This window comes from Pleurodeles waltl, chromosome 7 (assembly GCF_031143425.1).
Source record: "Pleurodeles waltl isolate 20211129_DDA chromosome 7, aPleWal1.hap1.20221129, whole genome shotgun sequence".
In the NCBI taxonomy this organism is placed as follows: domain Eukaryota; kingdom Metazoa; phylum Chordata; class Amphibia; order Caudata; family Salamandridae; genus Pleurodeles; species Pleurodeles waltl.
The window spans coordinates 1,464,876,814-1,464,900,347 of record NC_090446.1 but is presented as its reverse complement, the minus strand read 5'-3'; the positions used below and the strand labels follow the sequence as shown (position 1 = coordinate 1,464,900,347).

Here is a 23,534-nt window from a genome sequence, read left to right as displayed (position 1 = left end):
ATATTGTGGGGGCTATGTCTCCATTCTTACAAATAGATGAAACCATTCATCCCTTCTTACTTATACTTGTAGCCATGCTTCTCTTCTTGCTAATACCTGTAGCCATGCATCCTTTCTTACTAATACCTGTAGCCATGCGTCCCTTCTTACTTATACCTTTAGCCATGCATCCCTTTTTACTTATACCTGTAGCCCTCCTCCCCTTCTTACTAATCCCTGTAGCCATACTTCCCTTCTTACTTATACCTGTAGCCATGCATCCCTTTTTACTTATACCTGTAGCCATGCTTCTCTTCTTACTTATACCTGTAGCCATGCATTGCTTCTTACATATACCTCTAGCCATGCTTCTCTTCTTACTTATACCTGTAGCCATGCATTGCTTCTTACATATACCTGTAGCCATGCTTCCCTTCTTTCTAATACCTGTAGCCATGCGGCCCTTATAAAACAAAAAAAGAGAGTACTGGGAGTGTTGCTATCCCACACCACCTCCCAAGAGAAATCTATATAATCACTAAAGGTGTGGGGTAGTAGAGACTGAGGGTAGAATTTGGTCAGTTTTCCCTCAGTAGGCGGTGTCAGTTAGGTCGCCTTAAGCTATGAAACGGGGAAGGCATGGGTGAAAAGTGTTCCAGCAACGGGGTGCTATGTTGTCCTACAGGGGAGGGGGGAGTTCCTTTACGGACTAGGTGGTCTCACACACATAATAGTGTCTTGCTTCATCATTTGACCACCTAGCCCCACCCAAGTAAGATGATACTACTTGGGCGGACTCAACCTCTTGGTTAAAAGAACCAGAGGGACTGCTGAAATTAGACTGGCTGGATAATTTACAGAGATCCAGAAGGGGTGGAAATAAAATTACCATACATGTCACCGGTTGCTACTAATTAGTTTTAATGGGGGTGCATGTTGGTAAGGTTAAGAACAGGGGAGGAGGCTCATTCGAGGATAATGTCTCTTAGAGTCTAAAAAGGAATACGTATGACCAACATGTTTCTGCCCTCACAAAGTGCTGGTAGGTCAGGGGCATTCGTCAGGGTCGGAGCACTAGCAATAGGTGAAGTGCTCAAAGTGAATAATGAATGGCCTACCTGAACAGGTAGTTCATGGTGTGGTAGGTCTATAATAGCTGATAGATAAACCACAAGTTAATAAGAGTGAGAAGTGGCACACCACTGCACACAACACAGCAAAAAGTGACAGTGTATGGAAAAAAAATTCACTCACACACACATGCATTAGTGACTTACCCCGGAGTCGGGGGCGGATGGCCTCTGGTCTGTCTAGTGCCGGGGGGGGGGGTTTCCCTTGTAGTCACACTCTGAGGAGATTGAGGGTTGAGCGAGGGGAAGAAAAGAAATGAGAAGAAGGAGAAAAGAAAAACAGAAGAAAAGGGAAAAAAAGAAAAGAAGAAAAAAGGGGGAGGAGGAGGAGAAAAAAGAAGAAGCAGGGTAGAAAAGAGGAAAAAAAAGAAAGAGAAGGAGGAAGCAAAACTGTGGAAAAGTAAAAAAGGGGAAAGAAAAAAGAGGAAGGGGGGGAGAAAAAAACCGAAAAGGGGAAAAGGGCTAGTAAGGGGAGAGAGAGAAGAAAAAGAAGAAAGTAGGAGTGGAGAAAAAGAAGAGAAGAGAAAAGAAGGAGAAAAAGGGAGAGAGAAAAAGGAAAAAAGGAGAAAAGGAGAAGGGAAGAAAAAAGAAAAGAAAAGAGAAGAGAAAAAAGCCCTTATTCTGGTAGCCAGGCATCCCTTCTTACTAATACCTGTAGCCCTGCTTCCCACTAATATCCTGTAACCATGCATCCCTTCTCACTTATACCTGTAGCCCTGCTTCCCTTCTTACTTATACCTGTAGACCTGCTTACCACTAACACCAATAGCCTGAAACCATGCATCCATTCTCACGTATACCTGTAGCCCTGCTTCCCACTAATATCCTGTAACCATGCATCCATTCTCACGTATACCTGTAGTCATGCTTCCCTTCTTACTTATACCTGTAGCCATGCTTCCTTTCTTACTAATACCTGTAGCCATGCGGCCCTTATTACTTATACTGGTAGCCAGGCATCCCTTCTTACAAATACCTGTAGCCATGCTTCCTTTCTTACTAATACCTGTAGCCATGCTTCCTTTCTTACTATACCTGTAGCCCTGCATCCCTTCTTACTTATACTCGTAGCTCTGCTTCCCTTCTTACTTATACCTGTAGCCCTGCTTCCCTTCTTGCTAATACCTGTAGCCATGCGTCCCTTCTTAATTACACCTGTAGCCATGCGCCTCTTCTTACTTATACCTGTAACCATGCATTGCTTCTTGCTTATACCTGTAGCCGTGCTTCCCTTCATACTTATTCCTGTAGCCATCCATTGCTTCTTACTTATACCTGTAGCCATGCTTCCCTTCTTACTTATACCTGTAGCTATGCTTCCTTTCTTTCTAATACCTGTAGCAATGCGGCCCTTATTGCTTAAACTTGTAGCCAGGCATCCTTTCTTACTAATACCTGTAGCCATGCTTCCCACTAACACCAATAGCCTGTAACCATGCATCTCTTCTCACGTATACCTGTAGTAATGCTTCCCTTCTTACTTATACCTGTAGCCATGCTTCCTTTCTTACTAATACTTGTAGCCATGCATCCCTTCTTACTTATACCGGTAGCCCTGCTTCCCTTCTTCCTTATACCTGTAGCCCTGCTTCCCTTCCTACTTATACCTGGAGCCCTGCTTCCCTTCATACTTATACCTGTATCCCAGCTTCCCTTCTTACTATACCGGTAGCCCTGCTTCCATTCTTACTTATACCTGTAGCCCTGCTTCCCTTCTTACTTATACCTGTAGCCCTGCTTCCCTTCATACTTATACCTGTAGCTCTGCTTTCCTTCTTACTATACCGGTAGCCCTGCTTCCCTTCTTACTTATACCTGTAGCCCTGCTTCCCTTCTTGCTAATACCTGTAGCCCTGCTTCCCTTCTTACTTATACCTGTAGCCATGCGTCCCTTCTTACTTATACCTGTAACCATGCATTGCTTCTTACTTATGCCTGTAGCCCTGCTTCCCTTCTTGCTAATACCTGTAGCCCTGCTTCTCTTCTTGCTGATACCTGTAGCCATGCGTCCCTTCTTACTTATACCTGTAGCCATGCATTGCTTCTTACATATACCTGTAGCCATGCTTCCCTTCTTACAAATCCCTGGTGTCAACCCTTTATTATCAAATGATGTCACATTGCCCTTCTTTAGAAACCTTTAAATGACTGCCCTGCTCCCATCCTCCCTCCTCCCCTGCTTCTTTCCTTGCCACTCTTTGCTAGGAATTTCTCCCATTCATTCATTTGGCCACTCCCCCATCACCTCCTTCACACTACTGCTCCAATAGTCCCCTATAGTCTCATGCCCATGTTCTCACTTTATCTCTCTTCCTAACACTGTTCTCCTGTTACTGACTCCCTCTCTCGCCTTGTGTCACAGACTTATTCTTGACCTTTCTTTTTTTCTGACACATTTTCACTCTTTTTCGTTCTCTCTCCCTTTCTTTTCTTCCTTTACTCACCTGATCTATCTATCTATCTATCTATCCACCTATCTATCTATCTATCTATCTATCTATCTATCTATCTATCTATCTATCTATCTATCTATCTATCTATCAATCACTAGGTAATCCATCCATTCATCTAAACAACTGGGTGATCTATCTATCTATCTATCTATCTATCTATCTATCTATCTATCTATCTATCTATCAATCACTAGGTAATCCATCCATCCATCTAAACAACTGGGTGATCTATCTATCTATCTATCTATCTATCTATCTATCTATCTATCTATCTATCACTAGGTGATCCATCTATCCATCTAAACAACCGGGAGATAGATCGATCTATCTATCTATCTATCTATCTATCTATCTATCTATCTATCTATCTATCTATCTATCTATCTGTCTAACTTTCTATCTATCTATCAATCAATCACTAGGTGATCCATCCACCCATCTAAACAACCGGGTCATCTATCTATCTATCTATCTATCTATCTATCTATCTATCTATCTATCTATCTATCTATCTATCTATCTATCTATCTATCTATCTATCTATCTATCAATCACTAGGTGATCCATCTAAACAACCGGGTTATCTATCTATCTATCTATCTATCTATCTATCTATCTATCTATCTATCTATCTATCTATCTATCTATCGTTTTCCCCCTTGCTATCACAGTGGCGCAGCCCCCCCCCCCCCAACCCCCACTGCTATGGTTATGTTTCCATCACTGCTTTACTCTGTACCGACATGTGACCCGCACCACCCCCATTTGCGAGTCACATCTTTTCTGGGACAGCCCCGGTCCGGAGCACTCACGAGGCATGTGATTCATGTTAACCAGGCCGTGATGGTGGGAGAGACACTTGTGAGGGAGAGAGCGGAGGGCTGAGACAGAAATGAAACCTGCCGGAGCTTCACTTCCTCAGGGCCTGGCGACTGATGGGGAGAGGCGGCCTTCCAGCTCGCCCACCAGGTAATCTGTAACAATCAAGGCTGAGTCTTAAAGAGGGCACCCTCAGTCATAGTAACACGGGACCCGAGGCAGGAACAAAGGGTCACAGAAGTCAGCCCTCGGCCAACATCGCAGACAGAGATTAGCCCTCATCCACCATGTACAGTCCTGGAGACTTGTCGATAGAGATTAGCCCTCATCCACCATGTACAGTCATGGAGACTTGTCGATAGAGATTAGCCCTCATCCACCATGTACAGTCCTGGAGACTTGTCGATAGAGATTAGCCCTCATCCACCATGTACAGTCATGGACGCTTGTCGATAGAGATTAGCCCTCATCCACCATGTACAGTCATGGAGACCTGTCGGTACAGATTGCCCCTCAGCCAACTTGTATAGCAGACACAGAGACTGGTAGCTAGAGATTAGCCCTCCTCCACCATGGCAGACACGGAGACTTGTAGCTAGAGATTAGCCCTCATCCACCATGTACAGTCATAGAGACCTGTCGATATCGATTAGCCCTCGTCCACCATGTACAGTCATGGAGACTTGTCGATATAGATTAGCCCTCGTCCACCATGTACAGTCATAGAGACCTGTCGATATTGATTAGCCCTCGTCCACCATGTACAGTCATGGAGACTTGTCGATAGAGATTAGCCCTCATCCACCATGTACAGTCATGGAGACCTGTCTGTACAGATTGCCCCTCAGCCACCATTGTCGGTACAGATTGCCCCTCAGCCACCTTGTATAGCAGACACAGAGACTGGTAGCTAGAGATTAGCCCTCCTCCACAATGGCAGACACGGAGACTTGTAGCTAGAGATTAGCCCTCAGCCACCACGGCAGACTGGGTGACTCGGACACAGAAGTCAGCCCTCATCCACAGGATCAGCACTTAGATCATAGGAAGATGGGCCTCAGGGCCAACAGGGAAGACTGGGAAACACAGATCAACCCTTAGCCACCATAGCAGACAGGAAGTCTGGAACACTGAGGTTAGTCCTCAGCAACATGTACAGACACGGCCTGATTCACAAAGCTAAACTTAGACTTTTGCTGTAAATTAAGACCAAAAGTCTAAGTTTATGACTTTTCGGTATTCACAAAGGAAAGTTATGTTTACACTAGGGGCTGAATCTCTACCCGAGTGCGGTGATTTCACTCAGCACCCGGAGTGTAATTTCCGCATCCAGAGTGTACTTTCCGCAACCGGAGTGGAGTCTTCACACACGGGGTGGATCTCCGCCCCAAGTGAGGAGATTCTGCCCCAAGTGCAGATGTAAAGATACTACTCGTAACTTACCTTTGTGAATATCAAAAAGTCATAAACTTAGACTTCTGGTCTAAACTTAGACCAAAAGTCAAAATTTACCTTTGTGAATCAGGCACCATAGAGTTTGGGACATAGAGATTAGCCCTCAGCCAGTTACAGACATTGACTCCGGGATACAAATATCAGCCCTCAGTTACAGACATTGACTCCGGCATTTAAAGATCAGCCCTCAGTTACAGACATTGACTCCGGGGTACAAAGATCAGCCCTCAGTTACAGACATTGACTCCGGCATTCAAAGATCAGCCCTCAGTTACAGACATTGACTCTGTGATACAAAGATCAGCCCTCAGTTACAGACATTGACTCTGGGATTCAAAGATCAGCCCTCAGTTACAAACATTGACTCCGGGATACAAAGATCGATCCTCAGTTACAGACATTGACTCTGGGATACAAAGGCCAATTGTCTGTAACTGAGGGCTGATCTTTGTATCCCAGAGTCAATGTCTGTAACTGAGGGCTGATCTTTGTATCAAGGGTCAATGTCTGCAACTGAGGGCTGGTCTTTGTATCCCAGAGTCAATGTCTGTAACTGAGGGCTGATCTTTGTATACTGGAGTCAATACCTGCAACTGAGGGCTGATCTTTGTATCTGAGAGTCAATGTGTGTAACTGAGGGCTGATCTTTGTATCCCACAGTCAATGTCTGTAAATGAAGCCTAATCTTTGTATCTGAGAGTCAATGTCGGTAACTGAGGGCTGATCTTTGTATCCCAGAGTCAATGTATGTAACTGAGGGCTGAACTTTGTATCACAGAGTCAATGTCTGTAACTGAGGGCTGATCTTTGTATCAAGGGTCAATGTCTGCAACTGAGGGCTGATCTTTGTATCCCGGAGTCAATGTCTGTAACTGAAGGCTGATCTTTGTATACTGGAGTCAATACCTGCAACTGAGGGCTGATCTTTGTATCTGAGAGTCAATGTGTGTAACTGAGGGCTGATCTCTGTATCCCACAGTCAATGTCTGAAACTGAGGGATGATTCCTTGGTCCCAGTGTCACTATTTTGCTTGTTATGAATCCCTTAGGCACAGACCCTGGAACTGCATTTATTTGCATATAGCAAGACAGGAAACACACTAGTAGTAGTCTTAACCCTCTATTCACTCAAAGCAACAGAGTGTCAGCCCCATAAGTGACATCTGACTGCAGAATTGGACGTATTAATCATTTATGCACAAACCAATACACCGGACCCTTTAACGATAGACAGTGACACAGGGCTGTACTATATCTATTAACAATTAGTTTCCAGATTGTGACCCTCACAACAGTATTGCTGTGAATTCATCTTTACTTCTCCAGATGATATCTGGCTAGTTATGCTTTTGAAAGAAATGAAAGTTACAACAGGTCACTCTGATGCCTTTGTTTCCAATTGTCTTTCAGTTTTTTCCGGTGCATTAAAGAGAGGGACAGTTTTCCGCCCTGCGGTATTTGCATCTTTCTCTCAATCTGAATCACCCCCTCTGCAGAAACCGTAATGCTTGGGTCTCAGGTTTGCAGCACAAAAACTCCCCTATTAGCTGTCCATAGAAGCACATCATAGAGTGTAAGGGGTCTTTAGCACTAACACCCACCGCTTGCCCCGTGAGTCACCCTGTACCAGTCCAAGCTGCCACTGTGACAGTATGGCTCACATATATGGTAGTCTTCATATGTCCTACTCAGGCCATCAAATAGTATTACAGCATTATAGCTAATTTCCAGGGTTATATTGGATATTTAAGCCCTTTCACTAGTTAAAGGCTCGAGCCACAGGCAATGGTCTATAATAAAGGAGAGGAAATGTAAAGCCCAGCATAGCCAAAGGTCAAAGGGCTATGATACAATTGGAAATGTGGGGACCCACTGATGGTAAAATGCAAAACGGAAAGAAACATAAACACCCATCTATTATTGGTCCTGTGGGACTTATTTGTCTTCACTAAAGCTCACACTTTTCCAGAGATCTAATCATTGAAATGGCATTTTGCAGTGTAGCTATGAAACACTGCTAAGAGCCCTAAAAGAAATGCTGAATTTATAAAAACAAAAATATTGTAACAGGTTTTAGAGGCTCACCTTCCTCCGAGCCCTGCAGGATGCTGGGGTCGAGGTATACCAAGGCTATGTAGCTCTAATTCCATAATTCTTTTTGCACACCACTCTGCACATCCTATCTCTTAATTTCACTCTTGCAGGATCTTGTTCATGCCTGGTTTATAACTTTGTCCTGGCTTTCCTATGGTTATTCTCCTTCTGTCGTCCTTTTCTGCTTTTTTCCATTAGCTCTCGATCAAAGTCTGAGGATAAAAAGTAACTTCTGGCCTGTAAATATAAATGCTAATGCCCTCGACCGCCAAACACCTGCACAAATTATGCACTGTTTGTAATTTTCAGGCACTGATATTTAATGACTTCGGTGCAGGTGAAAGGAGAGTGCAGGACAAGCGTGCATGAGTAGTGCTGTTTTACTACAGAGATAGATGCAGGGGACTCTTGTTGATGGCTCATTCCACCGCCCCCCATGTGCTGCTGAATGCCAGGGTTGCCAAAACTCAGACTGCCCAGTCGTGTTCCTTCTCCTGTCTCTTTCTTCAACACCCTCCACTTCCTGTCTCCTTACCTCCCTCCTGTCACTGCTTTTCTACCCTTCCCCTCCACCTCCATCTGTGAGTGTGGATAGACATTTCCTAAGAGGTCAAAGGGCGTGTTCAAATGTGTGTGTATGTGTGTGAGATGTCTAGGGTAGGCTCTGTACTGGAAGATTATGCTTAGACTAACTTTAAAACTTTTTATACATTTGATGGGTGTTGTACAGCTCAACACACAATGTGAAAAACGTATGGCGAAAAAAAAAATCGCCTCGTTGGCACTTGCCTCAAGAAGGTGTTATGGTTTGGTGCAAAGGTCTGCCTATCAAATTAAGCAGATAGGGTTTGTGTAAAAAAAAACATGGGTGGTTGCGCAGTATTGTGCATGTGCCACCCACGGAATGTGCCCTCGTAGCTCCAAGTGCTATTTGTGTTACTTTAAGGGCTACCTTCCAGCGCAAAAGAATGAGCTGTGAAGTAAGTACTTTATTAACACTTTGCCTTCCTTTGCTGCAGTGCATACTGTTGCTAAATCTGCTCCTAACACTCTTAAATTACAAAAAATACTTTGTGTCTGAGGCAATTCATATGTTTCCTTTAAAGACGCTTGACAGCTCTCTTCTATACTAGATATAGCAGTGAAATTGGCTTTCTTTTGCCATTCCTACCAGATTATTTTAGTCTGGCAATCCAGACTCTGACTGAAGTTATTGGCTTTCTGGATCATTAGTCTCAGCAATATTGCCAGTACCCCAATTAGTATTCAAAGTTCTGGGACAGTAATTCTTTGGCAACTTTATTATTAGTTTCTATGCCCCATCCTCCTATACGGGTAAACCTTTAAAGCAAAAGGACAAAGACACACCTATACTTTCCTCTTCTCATCTCATCACTCGTCCAAAAACACATCAACTAGATCAACTAGATCTAGTTCCTAAGCCTTTGTGAGTTCTAATTGAAGGCGCAAATGAAATAGGAACGGGCTGTATAGCTCCAATATCTGGTGCCATCTCAAAAAAACCCTCTACTTTAGTTAAGCACCATAAGAAATACTCAGAATCACCGCCTAAATCACCCTCACCTTCACTTTAGAAGACGTCATGGAGAAAATTAGAGCTTTGAAACCTTTTGTTGTGGAAACCAGTGCCTCTCTTCTGAGAATTGAGGAGAAATGATCCTCCCATGACAAATAAATAATGGCAGTGGAGCAAAGGATTTGTGATGCAGAGCACTCAATTCCTGATGTAGCCTTATTTACAAAGGAAATTAATCTACACAAGCGGGACGCCGAGGACTTGGAAAACAGAAACAGGAGAAATGACTTGTGTTACAGCGTACAGATTCAGGGGGTTATTCTAACTTTGGAGGAGGTGTTAATCCGTCCCAAAAGTGACGGAAAAGTGACGGATTTACCACCAGCCGTATTACGAGTCCATTATATCCTATGGAACTCGTAATACGGCTGGTGGTATATCCGTCACTTTACCGTCACTTTTGGGACGGATTAACACTCCTCCAAAGTTAGAATAACCCCCTCAATGTGCATTCTACGGGCTGCCACACATGCAAAATCCTTGCAATGCTCTGGTCACAAGGCTTTTCTCAGGATGTTTCTAATGAGACAACTGCTAGGCGGAAGCCTTATCTTGGATTTTGTCCACAACTCAAATCTTTGAATATACAATATGGTTTAGTTCACCAATGTTTTTTCAAAATTGCCTACAAAGAAACTTCCTACACTTTGAGGAGCCAGCCAAATTATAAGACTTCCTTTGACAGCAGACTTGAAGATGTGGAAATTGGAGCTACATCTAAAACTTAACTGACACTTTAACTTTTATTCTATTTGTTTGTCTATTTGCCTCATATAACATTTGCTCCTATTCTGTATTATATAGTATTAATTGAAAACAATTTGTTGTAACTTATTGTTTCATGTCTTCTTCCTAGCATTCATCAGTCCCAGAGTGTTTCCTATGTACATTCTTCCATTGTTGTTGTTCGCTGATTCATCTACACCCTTATTCTTGTTGTTTCTGGTATGTTCATTAATATGTTTTTGATCCTCATGCTCTTTTTTCACCTATTATTTGTCTCATGCTGTCAGTTTCATGTCATCTATGCTGTTATATTAATAAGCATTTTTGTTTTTCTTAATTTACATAATATGTGTCTATTCCAATTGTCTACTAGTCTTTATGTCATTGTTTGCTGGGGATGAGTCTAGCCCCTCCCTTGTTTGTGCTACGCACTCTCTTCATCCCTTGGGATGTACCTCTTTCACCACAATGGTAATATTACAACTAAGGTTTCTTCCTCCTGTGTTGCCTTTTTACCACTTTTTTTCTTTGTGGGCCTTCTACTCCCTTTTCCTCTCTTTCACTATCTTTCTTTTTCATTTAATACTCTTTCCAACTCCTTCCTTCATTACTAAAACTTTTTCAATTTAACGAAGTTACCAAATATATCTGAAGCACATGGATGGCTTCCTCTGTTAGACCATTGAGAATTACGACTTGGAATGTTAAAGGTTTGAAGAACCCGGACAAGCGCCAAAGAGTGTTGTCTCACTCTTCTCGTTTACACTGCCACCTTTCATTAATTCAGGAAACACGTCTCACACATACAGACATTACTAAGCTTAAAAAACAATGGGTGGGAGATCTTTACTGTTCCCCTTCCGTCCAATGTAAGGATGGGCTGGCAGTTCTTTGCCATCAAATGCTAAATATAACATTTGTAAAACAGGAGAGTTAACTTGATGACATTCAATATATGATTATGAATGTATATATTCCCACGCTTCCTGATTCCAGTTTTTGGACGAATGTTTCCCAAAAGATTACAGAACATTATAGTGAAAACTTCATCCTGGGGAGAGACTGGAATCTTATTCTTCACCCCATCCTGGATCGTCATTCAACAACTACATCTATCTCTAACAAAGCCCATAAAGCATTTTAACACACCATCAAACACAATGATCTTTCAGACTCTTGGAGATTAGTGTATCCTAGTCTTCAGAAATTTACTTTCTATTCCGTTCCCAATAGATCCCAAACTAGAATCAACTATATCTTCCGTAGCAAAAATCGAACCCAATCCATTTTACATTCAGAGATCAGATCTATCTTGATTTCTGATCATGCCTCAGTTTGTACGGATTTAGAGACTCCCAGGAAACCATCCCTCAATTCTCGTTGGAGATTTAATACCCATTTGCCTTCTGAACAAACTTTCTCTCATTATATAAAGAGGTTGTTTTTTAGCATTTCGATAACAATGAACAATACAGACTACCTTTCAATTTGTCTGGGATGCTTTCAAGGCTGCTTCCAGAGGATGTATTATTAATTATGTCTCCAACAAACAAAAAGCTATGGAAAAAGAATCAGCTTCTATCTACATTAAATTATCGGAACATAAATATTAATAAAACAGATTTAGAATTGTTAGTTGTAGCCAAAATTGAATTCAATAAGGTCACAACAGAGAAAGCATGCAGTACTCTTCTAAAAAATTATGCTCAATACTATGGTGGAAAAAATGAATCTGGTACTCTTTTAGACAAGTACCTTAAAGGCAGAAAAGAAAAAAGTTCTGTTAAATCAATTATCAATCAATCAGGTGATACCCTTTTTCGAGATTCTGACATTGCCCAAACATTTGCAGATTATTATCAAGCTCTCTATACCCCTGAATCTACACCTTCTGAGGATACTCTCAACACCTCTTTTTCTCGCCCTTCAATACGTAAACATTTTCAGATTGATTTGACCCTCTTAGACAAATGTCTCCCATCTCTCAAGGCACTTGAACCAGACAGGTTCACTGTTGAATTTTACCTCCATTTTTCAAACTTAATCCTTCCTAAACTATTTAAATGAATCACTTATTTTGTCACAGTTAGCTCTTTTACAGAAGCTATAATTCACGTCATTCCAAAGAAAGAGAGAGATTTATCACAGTGTAAAAACTATTGTCCTATATCTTTGATAAACACAGATTGTAAAATCTTTGCTAAAGCACTGACTCTCAGACTGAATGATATTGTGCCAGATTTAGTTGACATTGAACACTCGGGCTTTGCTAAAATTAGGAATGCAGTAGACAATTCACACTTTTTTCTTCTCAGTAAAGCACCTAAACTTAAACATTCTCTGGCGGCGAAAGGACTAGACGCAGAAAAAGCGTTGAATAGAGTTAATTGGCAATTCTTAACACCCGATCTCCATTGGCATGACTTCGGCTTGGGATTCCTCTAACTAATCTCTTTATTATGCTCATTACCATTTTCCTCAGTATTTGTCAATGGGATTCAATCCCCATATTTTTCTCTAAATAGAGGCATAAGGCTGGGGTGTCACCTATCGCAGTTACTCTTTATCTTAAAACTTGAACCTCTCTTATATAGACTGAAACATTTTTTGGCTTTCAACAGAAAGATGTCATATAAAATTCACTGCGTATGCAGATGATATACTACTTTACATTTCTAAACCAGATACCTCCCTTCCATATTTCTTTGATTAGCTGCGTTAATTTTCAGAGTTCTTCAGATATAAAATTAATAGAGAAATATCTGAAGTGATGCTTTTAAATAAGATTTGCCTTAAAACTGAATTCTTTGATAGGGATATTTTGAGAACTCCTTATTTTTAAATTTGTCTCCCCCCTCTTTCTTCTGGTGGGAACCCTGACCACCTTTGTGGGAGTCCCCCCCAGATACATTCTTGGACACTCTGGTGCTAGCCCAGAGGTCCGCCTCCCCAGCAAGCTTATTGGGATCAGTCAGCTTACTGTCAATCAGGTGCTAGTGCAACACTATAAAGCAAATACTGAGCATATGCTCTCTCAGGATCAAATTATATAACCCCACATAATAATTTACTTTACTGCCTGCACCCATCCACTCAGTGCCTTACTAGAAAGGTCAAAAAAGTCTACCCAAGTTTGTATGGAGAGTGTGGTACCGTCCCTGAATTTCTGGTAATACTTTTCAGGGGTCAACCCAAACTTGGCAATTGAAATGGCTTTTCATGAGCGGGTATTTGTTAGTCCCTCTGGTTCTAATGTGAGAAGTCTGGCCCTCCCAATTATTGGTATGTGTTTCCACAAACCTGCTTCCCATGGGCCCTTAGTGCAACTTCATAGGCATCAAACCACTGATAAATGTCATCTCCCACCACATAACTTGCCACCTCCCTCACTCCTAGACTCACACACTTGTGTGGCCCTGATACTGACACGGGAGACAGTCCCCTTGTAAAGAATAACATTTACAGGTTGTCAGACAAGGTGAAGGCCAGTATCAAGGAGGAAGTTGCCAATATGCTGGCTCTTGTGGTGATTGAGAAGTCCAGCAGTCCCTGGTCCAGCCCAGTGGTGCTGGTTCCAAGGCTGCCGCACCCGGTGGTAAGCCAGAACTTAGGTTCTTTGTGGACTACAGGGGTCTCAATTCTGTCACAAAGACAGACGCTCACCCCATCCCCTGAGCTGATGAGCTCATAGACAGTCTAGGTGCTGCCAAATTCCTCAGTACCTTTGATCTCAAATCAGGGTACTGGCAGATCGCCTTGAATGAGGGGGCTAAAGAGAGATCCACTTTTTCTACTCCTGAGGGACATTACCAGTTCAGATCTTGCGCACTTCAAAACCACTCTATGAAGTGTCCCCCACTTCAAATGCATTTTGGGTATACAGTATAAACTGGGTCTCTGACCCCCTCAACTCAGACAGTTTTGGACCTGAACCTGCAACCTATCAAGAGGAACAGCCTGGCTGCCCAAAGGACTCATCTGGACTGCTTTGCTGTGAAGGACTGCTGCCCTGCTGTTGACCTGCTGCCCTCTGACTTTGCTGAGAAGTGCTCTCCAAGGGCTTGGATTGAGTTTGCCTCCTGTTTTCTGAAGTCTCAGGACCAAAAAGACTTCATCTCTTGGGGAAACTCCCTGTGCATCGAAAATCACCGCACAGCCTGCTGGAAACGATGCATAGCCTGCATTGCGTCGAGAAAATCGTCGCACAGCTGACCGGAACGACGCGGCTTGACTCCCAAGTGAAGAATCAATGATGCGCATGCCTTGCAGCCGGAAATTTAATGTGCAGGCCACCAGATCGATGCATGGCCAAACAGGAATGACACAGCCCAACTTCCCGAGTGATGAATCGACCCAGCGCCTGTCGTATGACAGAAAATTCGACGCATCGCCTACCGGATTGACGCAACGCCTGTGATTTCGTCCTGTATGCCCAGGATTTCCCTGCATCATCCTGCGGCGTCAGAGAGAAACCCGCATCGCAGTGCGAAATCAAGCCTGCGCACCCACAATCGACACAAAGCACCTTGCAGCGTGGAAAGAAACAACGCATTTTCTGTACCGCGCTGGAAATTCTGAGTTAAGCATAACTGCTGAGTGCCAAGCTACCAGAGGATTGGCACAGGATAATTTGTATTGTGTGTGACTTACCCTGACTAGGTTTGTGATCCCTATTTGGACAAGGGTGTATACCTCTGCCAACTAGAGACCCCATTTCTAACAGGAAACATTAGCATCATTTCTGTCTTCGACTGCAAAGTGCACTCCTTAAGATTTCTCAAGTTATAAAGTATTATGATATTCTGTTGTTTAGCTAATAGTCCAAGTTGTTTTGTATCCCATTTTCACGTGCAACATATTTCTTATTTTCTAAATATTGTTTCAGGGAGTTTTGGATTTATATTCAACCGAATACTAAATGCTTTCCTTCCTTTTCTTCTTCGTTTCCTTCTTTCTCGTCTTTTCTCTTCTACATAAATATTTTCAATAGTTACAATTCGTTATGCATATTTTTTCCAAATATACCACTTCAGCCGAAAGTTAATGTAGATGTAAGTTCTTTTATTTGTAATATACTTGGCTAACCAATTAGTATGTTTGATCTCCTGTATGAATGTACTTCTTTCAATAAAAATACTAAACCAAAAAAAGACAGGGTTAATGGGGCAGACTGGAATGGGAACTATCATGGCACAAGAGAGTAGGCAGGGGAAGAGAATGGAATTAGGGGACCAGAGTGCAGGTTACTGGAAGGCACATCAGTGGGGAAGGAGACACCAAGAAGGTACATAATAGGGAGGAAGAGGGTGCAAGCTTTGAGAGTAAAAGTAAAAAACTGGGGCAGTAAGAGCAGTCACCCAAAAGGAGGTGTTGGTGTGAGGAAGCAACAGCTCTGCTCTCACTGAGTGCTAAAAGTCAAATTCTAAAGACATCAAAAACCGTTTTTCTATGGTTACTCATGGGATAACTGCTCACACATTACAATTATTAAGTTGATGTAGTTCCCTGAAGTAAACATGAAAAAACATAAATACACTACAATGCATAACACTTTATGTTACATGGAGCATAAACATTCTTGAAACTCTGTGCCATTAATTAATAATTAATAATGTAAAGTTAGATGGTGCTTGGCTGTGAATATAAATCAGGAAGTTTCATCATTTGCATATTATATTATATTTCTTTTTAGACCCCATGTTCTCTGAAGTTTTTTGGGTCAGGAAATAACACAACCTCTAAAATCTAAAATGAAAATCAAGACTTACTTGCTAATAGACACAGAGTAAAGATTTTTGGTTAAGAAAAAACACGTTACACTGAGCATACAAATTGAGAAATGATATGCTTTGTGGAAAATGGGCTAACTCCATTAGTCACTGGTTTGGCCTTGGACACTACATAAAGGTAGAGTTTAGAGAAGTGAGAATGCTTGTGGTCCATAGTAGAATTAAGTGGAAGAGACTGTCATCCATTGATGGAGCTAGCGTAACATAACATACATGATATAACAGAGTATAGCATAGTACAGGGGTCTCCAACCTTTTCTGTAGCGAGAGCTACTTCTAAACAGTGAAAATCATTCTGAGCTACCAAAGGCAAAACAACTCACTCATTATTACCAAACATCCCCCACGCCAAACTTCCTTGACTTTAAGCTTAATGTTCATAGAGCCAGATACTACAGTTTGAACATAATACTTGGACTAGGGGCACTATGACAGGGCTGCCATGCGTGTCAGTGAGAGTGTGGTATTTGGGGATGTATGAACATGTGTGCCTATAAATAGGAAATGTGTAAGGGTAACTGAGAGCCGGTGTCATATGTACTTGTGGTACAGGGCATACCTTTCGCCATATGTGGCACAGTTACAAGTATAGCACAAACATACAACCATGTTTTTAAATGGGAGGAATTTAAAGTTCAAAAATGTTCATAATGTGGAAAGATTTTCTACACTTTAAATTTCTCCCATTTAAAAAATGATTGTATTTTTCAGTTATAAATATTTTACAGTGTTCTACTGGTCACTGGAAACAAGGGCCCCGCTGTTTGTAAATGCAACACTTAGAAAGATAACTTGAGAAAATTAAAATGAAAAGTTAACTTTATTATAAGATAAATTTTCATTTTCATTTTCTATGATTTAAATCATTGAGAAATATAATCTTGTTCTCACTTCCAATACTGAGTTGAGAAGGACTTTTATTCAAGAGTTAAATACCTCAGTGCTTCAATTCTTCACCTCTGTGACCTGCGTCATAAATCTGACTCCAGCACTGCTCCTTATCAGGCCCTGCTATCTGCAGCCTGGTGATAATAATGTAAAATAAGCACAGCCTTTCCTTAACTTTAAAAGGAAAAATGTGACCCTGTGCTTATTTAGAGATGAACTCTAGGCTGTGAGCTACTCTGAAGGGGTCTGGGAGCTACTGGTAGCTCTGGATCCACTGGTTGAAGACACCTGGCATAGTATAACATAACACAGCATAACGTAACGTAACATAGCATTCCATATCATACCATAACATTAAATAACATAGCATAACATACCTTTGCATGGCATAACATAACATGACATAAAATGACATGAGACATGACATAGCATATATAACATAACATAGCATAGCATAAAATAAAATACCAAACTATAGCCTGAATGCCATGACATGGCATAACAACACAGAGAGCACATCTGATGAAGTCAGCTTGTAGGTTTGTGGGGGGCCTCTGTAAATAGTCTTCATGTTCAGTTACCGACCTGGCTGCCTCCTGTTCTTCCTGTGATGTTTCACCTTCAAGGTACACACTGACCACATCAAACCGACAAGCCCAAGTCAATGAGGGTAGTTTTCAGCTCTCGCGCTAGAAGAAACACGAGCAGTATGAACACCAAGAGCTTATGTTTTCCTGAACTTGCTGCACACTGCCCAGTAGAAAATAAAAAAACAAGTCAATGCACCATACTGCTGGATGGAAAGACTTGTCAGATTATATTTCTTAGACTGACAAAGAAGCTAAGAGAGAGAAGCGTAGAGAGCCCCAGAACACTGCATATGTTCCTGAAGAGCACTGGAGATAACATATAGCATATAATTTCAATAGAACTCCATATCACTATGGGTATTGTTTCCCTTTCTGAGCTGCTTGTATTCAAATTGTTGCTATCAGCTGTTCTAGTTTAATTGGTTCAATGGAAACAAACCATGACTACAATACCCAGGATGCATTAGTCATTCACATGAAAGCAAAGGGATGGAAACTATGGGCCTGATTACGATCTTGGCGAATGGAATACTCCGTCACAAATTCCGTCTGCAGTATTACAAGTTCCATAGGATGTAATGGAATTGTAATTTGGCGGATGGGATATCGGTCATGTTTGTGATGGAGTAACCCCGTCTGCCAAGATCATAATCAGGCCCCATGTCGTTAAATGACATAGATTCAGATGGCGACCCTACTTAGGACTCAGTTTCACTACTGACTCTCGCCATCCAAGTCTCTGCACACAATAGACCTGTATGAAAGTCAATTTGTCTCTAAAGCTCACAGCATCCAGCCTCCTGTTATTTGGGTGTTCAAATGTATTAATGTGGACCTTGTTGCTTAAGTTCTCCTTATGGATAATGCTCAGAATATACACAAACACCGCAGTATAAAGTTGCCATACAAACCTATGAGTAAAGGTAAAGATGCTAAACTCATGTATCCAGCTGAGAGTCTTTAGAGATATCAGGTGAACAGATTGATAAGTAAATAGCGGTTGTACACTCGTAGGCAAGCTTTAACTTATATCAATTCAGTGTGTATATAGGGACTAAAGTCTCCTTTGCTGATCAAGGTGGTTGGTTTATAGAAAATCTCAAGAGTATCTTATACACGCGTATGGTATCCATTCGATTTTAACAAATGTTTAAAGAGGAAACGCCAAGTACATTTTATAAATTTAACAGTTTGTCTATGTCTTTATTTAATCAACCAATCTTTAAAAGTGGCAGAACCACTAGGCGGCACAAAGCATGTGATCTGCTAGTACTCACTTTCAGAAAGACGGTATTGTGTTTTTTTTCATTAAGGATTGCAATCCTTCAAACCTGTTTGCCAGTTCTCTATAGGTATGTATGTCTGAATATCGTGCACAGAATTATCGCCGACATACATTTTGTCTTTTAATGATATCATCCCATTGACTGTAGATTTTTTGTGATTAACTTTAATGGCGCACTATTTTTGTAGACAATTTTTAGGACACTATGTTCATGTTGGACAATATTTGATATTTTGATGCCACACTCTCTGCATTCAGATAACTTCAGATTGGTGGGATTCAGTAGCCAATCTTTCCAGTGCCATTTTCTCAAATGAATAAGACTGACCTATCAGAACAAGAGTTGTGAGAATCCTTTCTCAGCAGTTATATAGATCCATTCAGATATGAAATGATTGCCAGTCATATGCCTCCAGCATCCACCGCCCACGAATGTCAGGCTTTTCTAGCATAGAGGGCGCTTTTACCAGAGTCTGGCAACATGCGGTAGGTTTCTTGAAGCTACAGATCACTCTTTTCCTGCTGCACTCCTATAACAGCCCCTCAATGTTGAGTGGCTATCAAAGACAAAAAAGGCACTCATGTGTGTTTATGCCTGGTTTGACATTCCGAGTCCTGGGCTAATAACATGTGGTCTCTCAATTATTTCTGTGCAAATGTCAACAACTAACTCCTGGTAAAAGTTGCAAAGGAAAATAGGTTAAAGTTTGCAGCTAAGGATGAAGGAAAACATGCAGTTAAAATGGCACATTATACCTCATTCCAACCTGCAGAACTAAGAATAGGGAGGAAAAAGCGCTCTGTGGCGAAGACATAAGGGGCCAGATGTATCATTATTTTGAATAACGATTACCTAAATGTGATTTTCTTTGAATTAGGTAATCGTTATTTAAATGTATGAAACTCCAAAAGTTTAATTTAGCGTTTCCTTAATGGCTCACAAATCGACCTACCTCATTAATATTCGTGAGGTAGGTCGCAATTTGCGGCCAACTAGGAAACGCTAAAATCACAAGGATGGTGGCCTGCTGGGCTCAGCAGACCACCATGTCTGTAACTGCTTTTAAATAAAGCAATCTTTTTTTTTAATGCAGCCAGTTTTCCCTAAAGGAAAATGTGATGCGTTTAAAAAAAGAAAATGAAAAGTTTTCTTTTCATTTTTTTAAGAGTAGGCAGTGGTCCGTGGGACCAGTGCCTGCTCTTGAAATGTTTTTGCATCGATTCACAGAGGGGAAGGGGTCCCCTGGGGATCCCTTCTCCTTTGTGAATTGTTTACTACCATAGGTAGGTGGTAAAATGCAAATGTTTTGCGACCACATTTGGTTCACAAACATTCCTACATTCAGCTGCAATTTGGTTTTAGGAAGGGACATAGGTTTAACTCTTGGCTGGTCCACACAGCCTTTCATCCTTCCAGGGTCAATAAAATGAGTACAGCTGACTTGGTGAACAGTAAAGATCTGTTACGTACCACCAAGGTACCCCAAGAGGTGAATAGACGCTGATCAGTATAGGGAAAGGTGCGGAAGACATTGTGACGCGAAGGGTTAATTAGCTTGAGCAGTGTAGATGAGCGTGATGCCTGCTGAAACCCCCCCATGAACAACTATGAAAAGTGCATGATATTATTTTTAAGCTTGTTTGTGTAGAAGACTCCGTCTCAACCTTGAGAACAAGAGTACAGGGAGAAGATGGAATGAAAACAAAGGCTGAGGAAGGGCAGAGCAGCCAAGTGCTGATAACATAGCTAGGAAATGCCAGAAAGAGATAGAATCCAAGCTTCAAGTTATCTAAGCACTGAAGTGTGGGTGAGGGACTGGAAGCTCGCAGATGGAGTTGTGAAAGCTGCCATGGCCCAGCGCTGCCTCCCTGTTTTGCTGACCGTGATGCTTGAGGGAGAGAGAGGTCCAAGCAGGCGTTAGAGGGCTTCCCAGCATTTCGTGTCTAAGTTAAGTTCCACACAGGGATGAAAGGCCTTTGTTTCTCTGCTCTATTATTATGATTGATTATTTATGCTTGCACTGTGTTTATAACCTGAAGTATTCAGCTCGTTTATATTTTGCTTTCTAAACATCATAGTGTGAGCCTGCAGCAGTAACTGAAACATACATTTTGGTGTGCAGTAAATCAAAGCTTATCTGAAGTATTCAGCTTGTTTATATTTTGCTTCCTGAACATCGTAGTGTGAGCCTGTTGCAGTAATTGAAACATGCATTTTGGTGTGCAGTAAATCAAAGCTTATCCGAAGTATTCAAATCATTTATATTTTGCTTCCTGAACATCGTAGTGTGATGCATTTTGGTATACAGTTAATCAAAACGTATATCTGTCAATGAACTTTTTGCATATATATATGCATAGATGCTCTTTGTAGTGTACTTATATATAAATAGATGCTTTTGATTGCTATTCTTATTCTACTATTATTAATGTGCTAAATGCCTACATTTACCTGAAATTCTAGTAAAGCTAAATGTTATTTATAATTGGCGTGTGGTCCTTCATTGAGCGTCCTTATTGACTTATCTCAAACAGGTGTCAACCAGTCACCTGGATAAGACAGACGCTTTACAAATATACATGTTATGTTCCTAAATGTGTCATCTTACATAGTTGTTCCTTTTTTATTTAGGGTTTGAATTGTAGATGTTTGTACACCTCGGACGTAGCACTAAGTGGTAGGGGAACACTTTGCAAACTCATTCTCAGTACATTCCGCCACCTGCAATTTACAAAAGCAATAGAAATAGGCCTATATGATAGTTTGTCATTAATACAGCTATTAAAGGCTTGTACAGAACATATATTATCAGGGTTAAGCTGATCACAGGCAGTATAAATTGTATTAGAACAAACAACCACATTACATGTCAGGTGTGAGGTAGGCATCTGTCTGGCTTCTACTAGGCCTATGCGAAATTTGCCATTACACTGTGCAACTTACATAAGTCTTGCAATTTTTTTGCTATGCAAATCATGTAAAATGTTGGAAATTATGCCAGTGCAGCAGTTTGCACAATTGTTTGCCTGCGAGAGCCAACTTGAGCAGCAAGTGTCTTGCAGCAGAAAATGTGTGACTTTTGAAAGTGAGGTATTCCCTCGCGTTCTGTTTGCACTTGCTATCACAAAATGCATTTTGCATAATTTTTTGTACCATGCCTTTTTCAGTGTTTAGCCCTTCTCGAGCGCAGCGAACAAGTACTGAAAACATACGAGGCTCCTTGTTTTCCGTCCAGTTTCTGGACTACTTTTTCTCTTTTTTCGCAGTGCGATCTCGCTGGGCAGAAGTTGAGCACTTTGCATGACATCGACCCTGTTACATAGTTAATTGCACTTTTGCCGGTTACGTAGATAATTGCACTTTTGCCTGTTAAATGGATAATTGCACCTTTGCCGATAGGTTTCACTACGAGTACACTTTTATTTCCCTTTGTGTGTCTGCTTTGCATTGATGGCGGCCATCAGCTCGCTTATGTGAAACTTTTACTTTTCAGTTTATATGGCAAGAAAAGTCCAGTTAGTTATGTGAAACTGTTTTATTTTCATTTTCAATGTATGTGGCAAGAAAAGTCCGGTTAGGAGTTTACAGTGCTAATTGCTCTAGCTCAAGCAAGCGTGAGACCGGTTGCATTGCAAATGCTTGTTCTTAATGGAAAGGCTTATTTGACAAAGGCCCAAGTGTGGACACAGAAAAAACCTGAAAGGAAGATCATTTCTAGAACATAACTGGAATATGCAAATAAAACAGGCGCAGCTTTTATTAATTGATGTCGCAAATATTGGTGTGTTTTCGGATGAGTGCAGCAACAAGGTACATACTTCATCAACACAAACTATGTTTCACTCTCAGAGTTAGAAAGGCAAATGTCTAAATAAAATAGTGCTCCAGCGTTTCAGTACAATACGGAATCATTAATTGCCTGCAAATAACATTTTCAGTAGAAACTGTTGAATATGCCTACTTTTCTCAGTGCTTAATTTGTGCCGGTGGTTTCCAGTGCATGGCACCGGCAGTTATTTTTGAGTGCAGGCACTTAGTTTTCTGCATCATGCATTTACTGTGAGCAAAAGACACATATGGGAAAGGTGGAGGAAGAGAAAAACGAAAAAGCGTCACAGAGGGAGAAAGCAGAAAGCTGCAAGAGTGAGTTGAAGGGAAAGGGGGTAGCTGGAAATCGATTGAAGAGGCCAGAGATGGCTCGCAATTTAAATGCATCAGCCGTGTACTACAAAAGAGATGTTTGGGCACCGGCACATTTTTATTTACAAATTAAGCACTGAAAAAAACCTTTGTATTTAGCATTTGCATCAATGTGTGTTAAAATGAGAACATAGGCGATTGGATTGTGGTTAGTGATAGGTAGGGACAGGATAAGTTGTACGGTAAGGTATAGTCAGTGCTTAGTTTAGGAGCAGTGTAAGGTTAGGAGGTAAGCACAGGGTTAGGTTAAGAATAAGGTGTAAGAGGAGGGTGAGGGTGTGAAATTATGATCAGTCTTAGAATCAGCGATAGGATGATTTTGAAGAATAAAGTAAGGAGCAGGCTTGGAGCGAGGACTAGTGCATTTTAGGATTGGGCCTAGAGTAAGGTTTGGGTTGTGTGTTAGATTTAGGGTAAGGCTCAGAGTTATGACAAGGATAACATTTAGGGTTAGGGGTGGGCGGTGTTTAGGTTTGGGGTGGCACTGGATTTGGGGGTAGGTTAATAGTGAGCATAAGGCGTAGGGGG

At 41.4% G+C, this 23,534-nt stretch overlaps 1 long non-coding RNA gene across 1 annotated transcript in view; it reads left to right on the top strand.

Annotated features, from left to right (window-relative positions):
- The first annotated feature begins 4,403 nt into the window (after window positions 1-4,403).
- LOC138247435 (uncharacterized) overlaps window positions 4,404-23,534 on the top strand; it is a 90,645-nt gene continuing 71,514 nt past the window's right edge. The window contains exon 1 of the long non-coding RNA XR_011194504.1: window positions 4,404-4,531. This is a non-coding gene — a long non-coding RNA (uncharacterized lncRNA). The remainder of the gene's footprint in view (window positions 4,532-23,534) is intronic.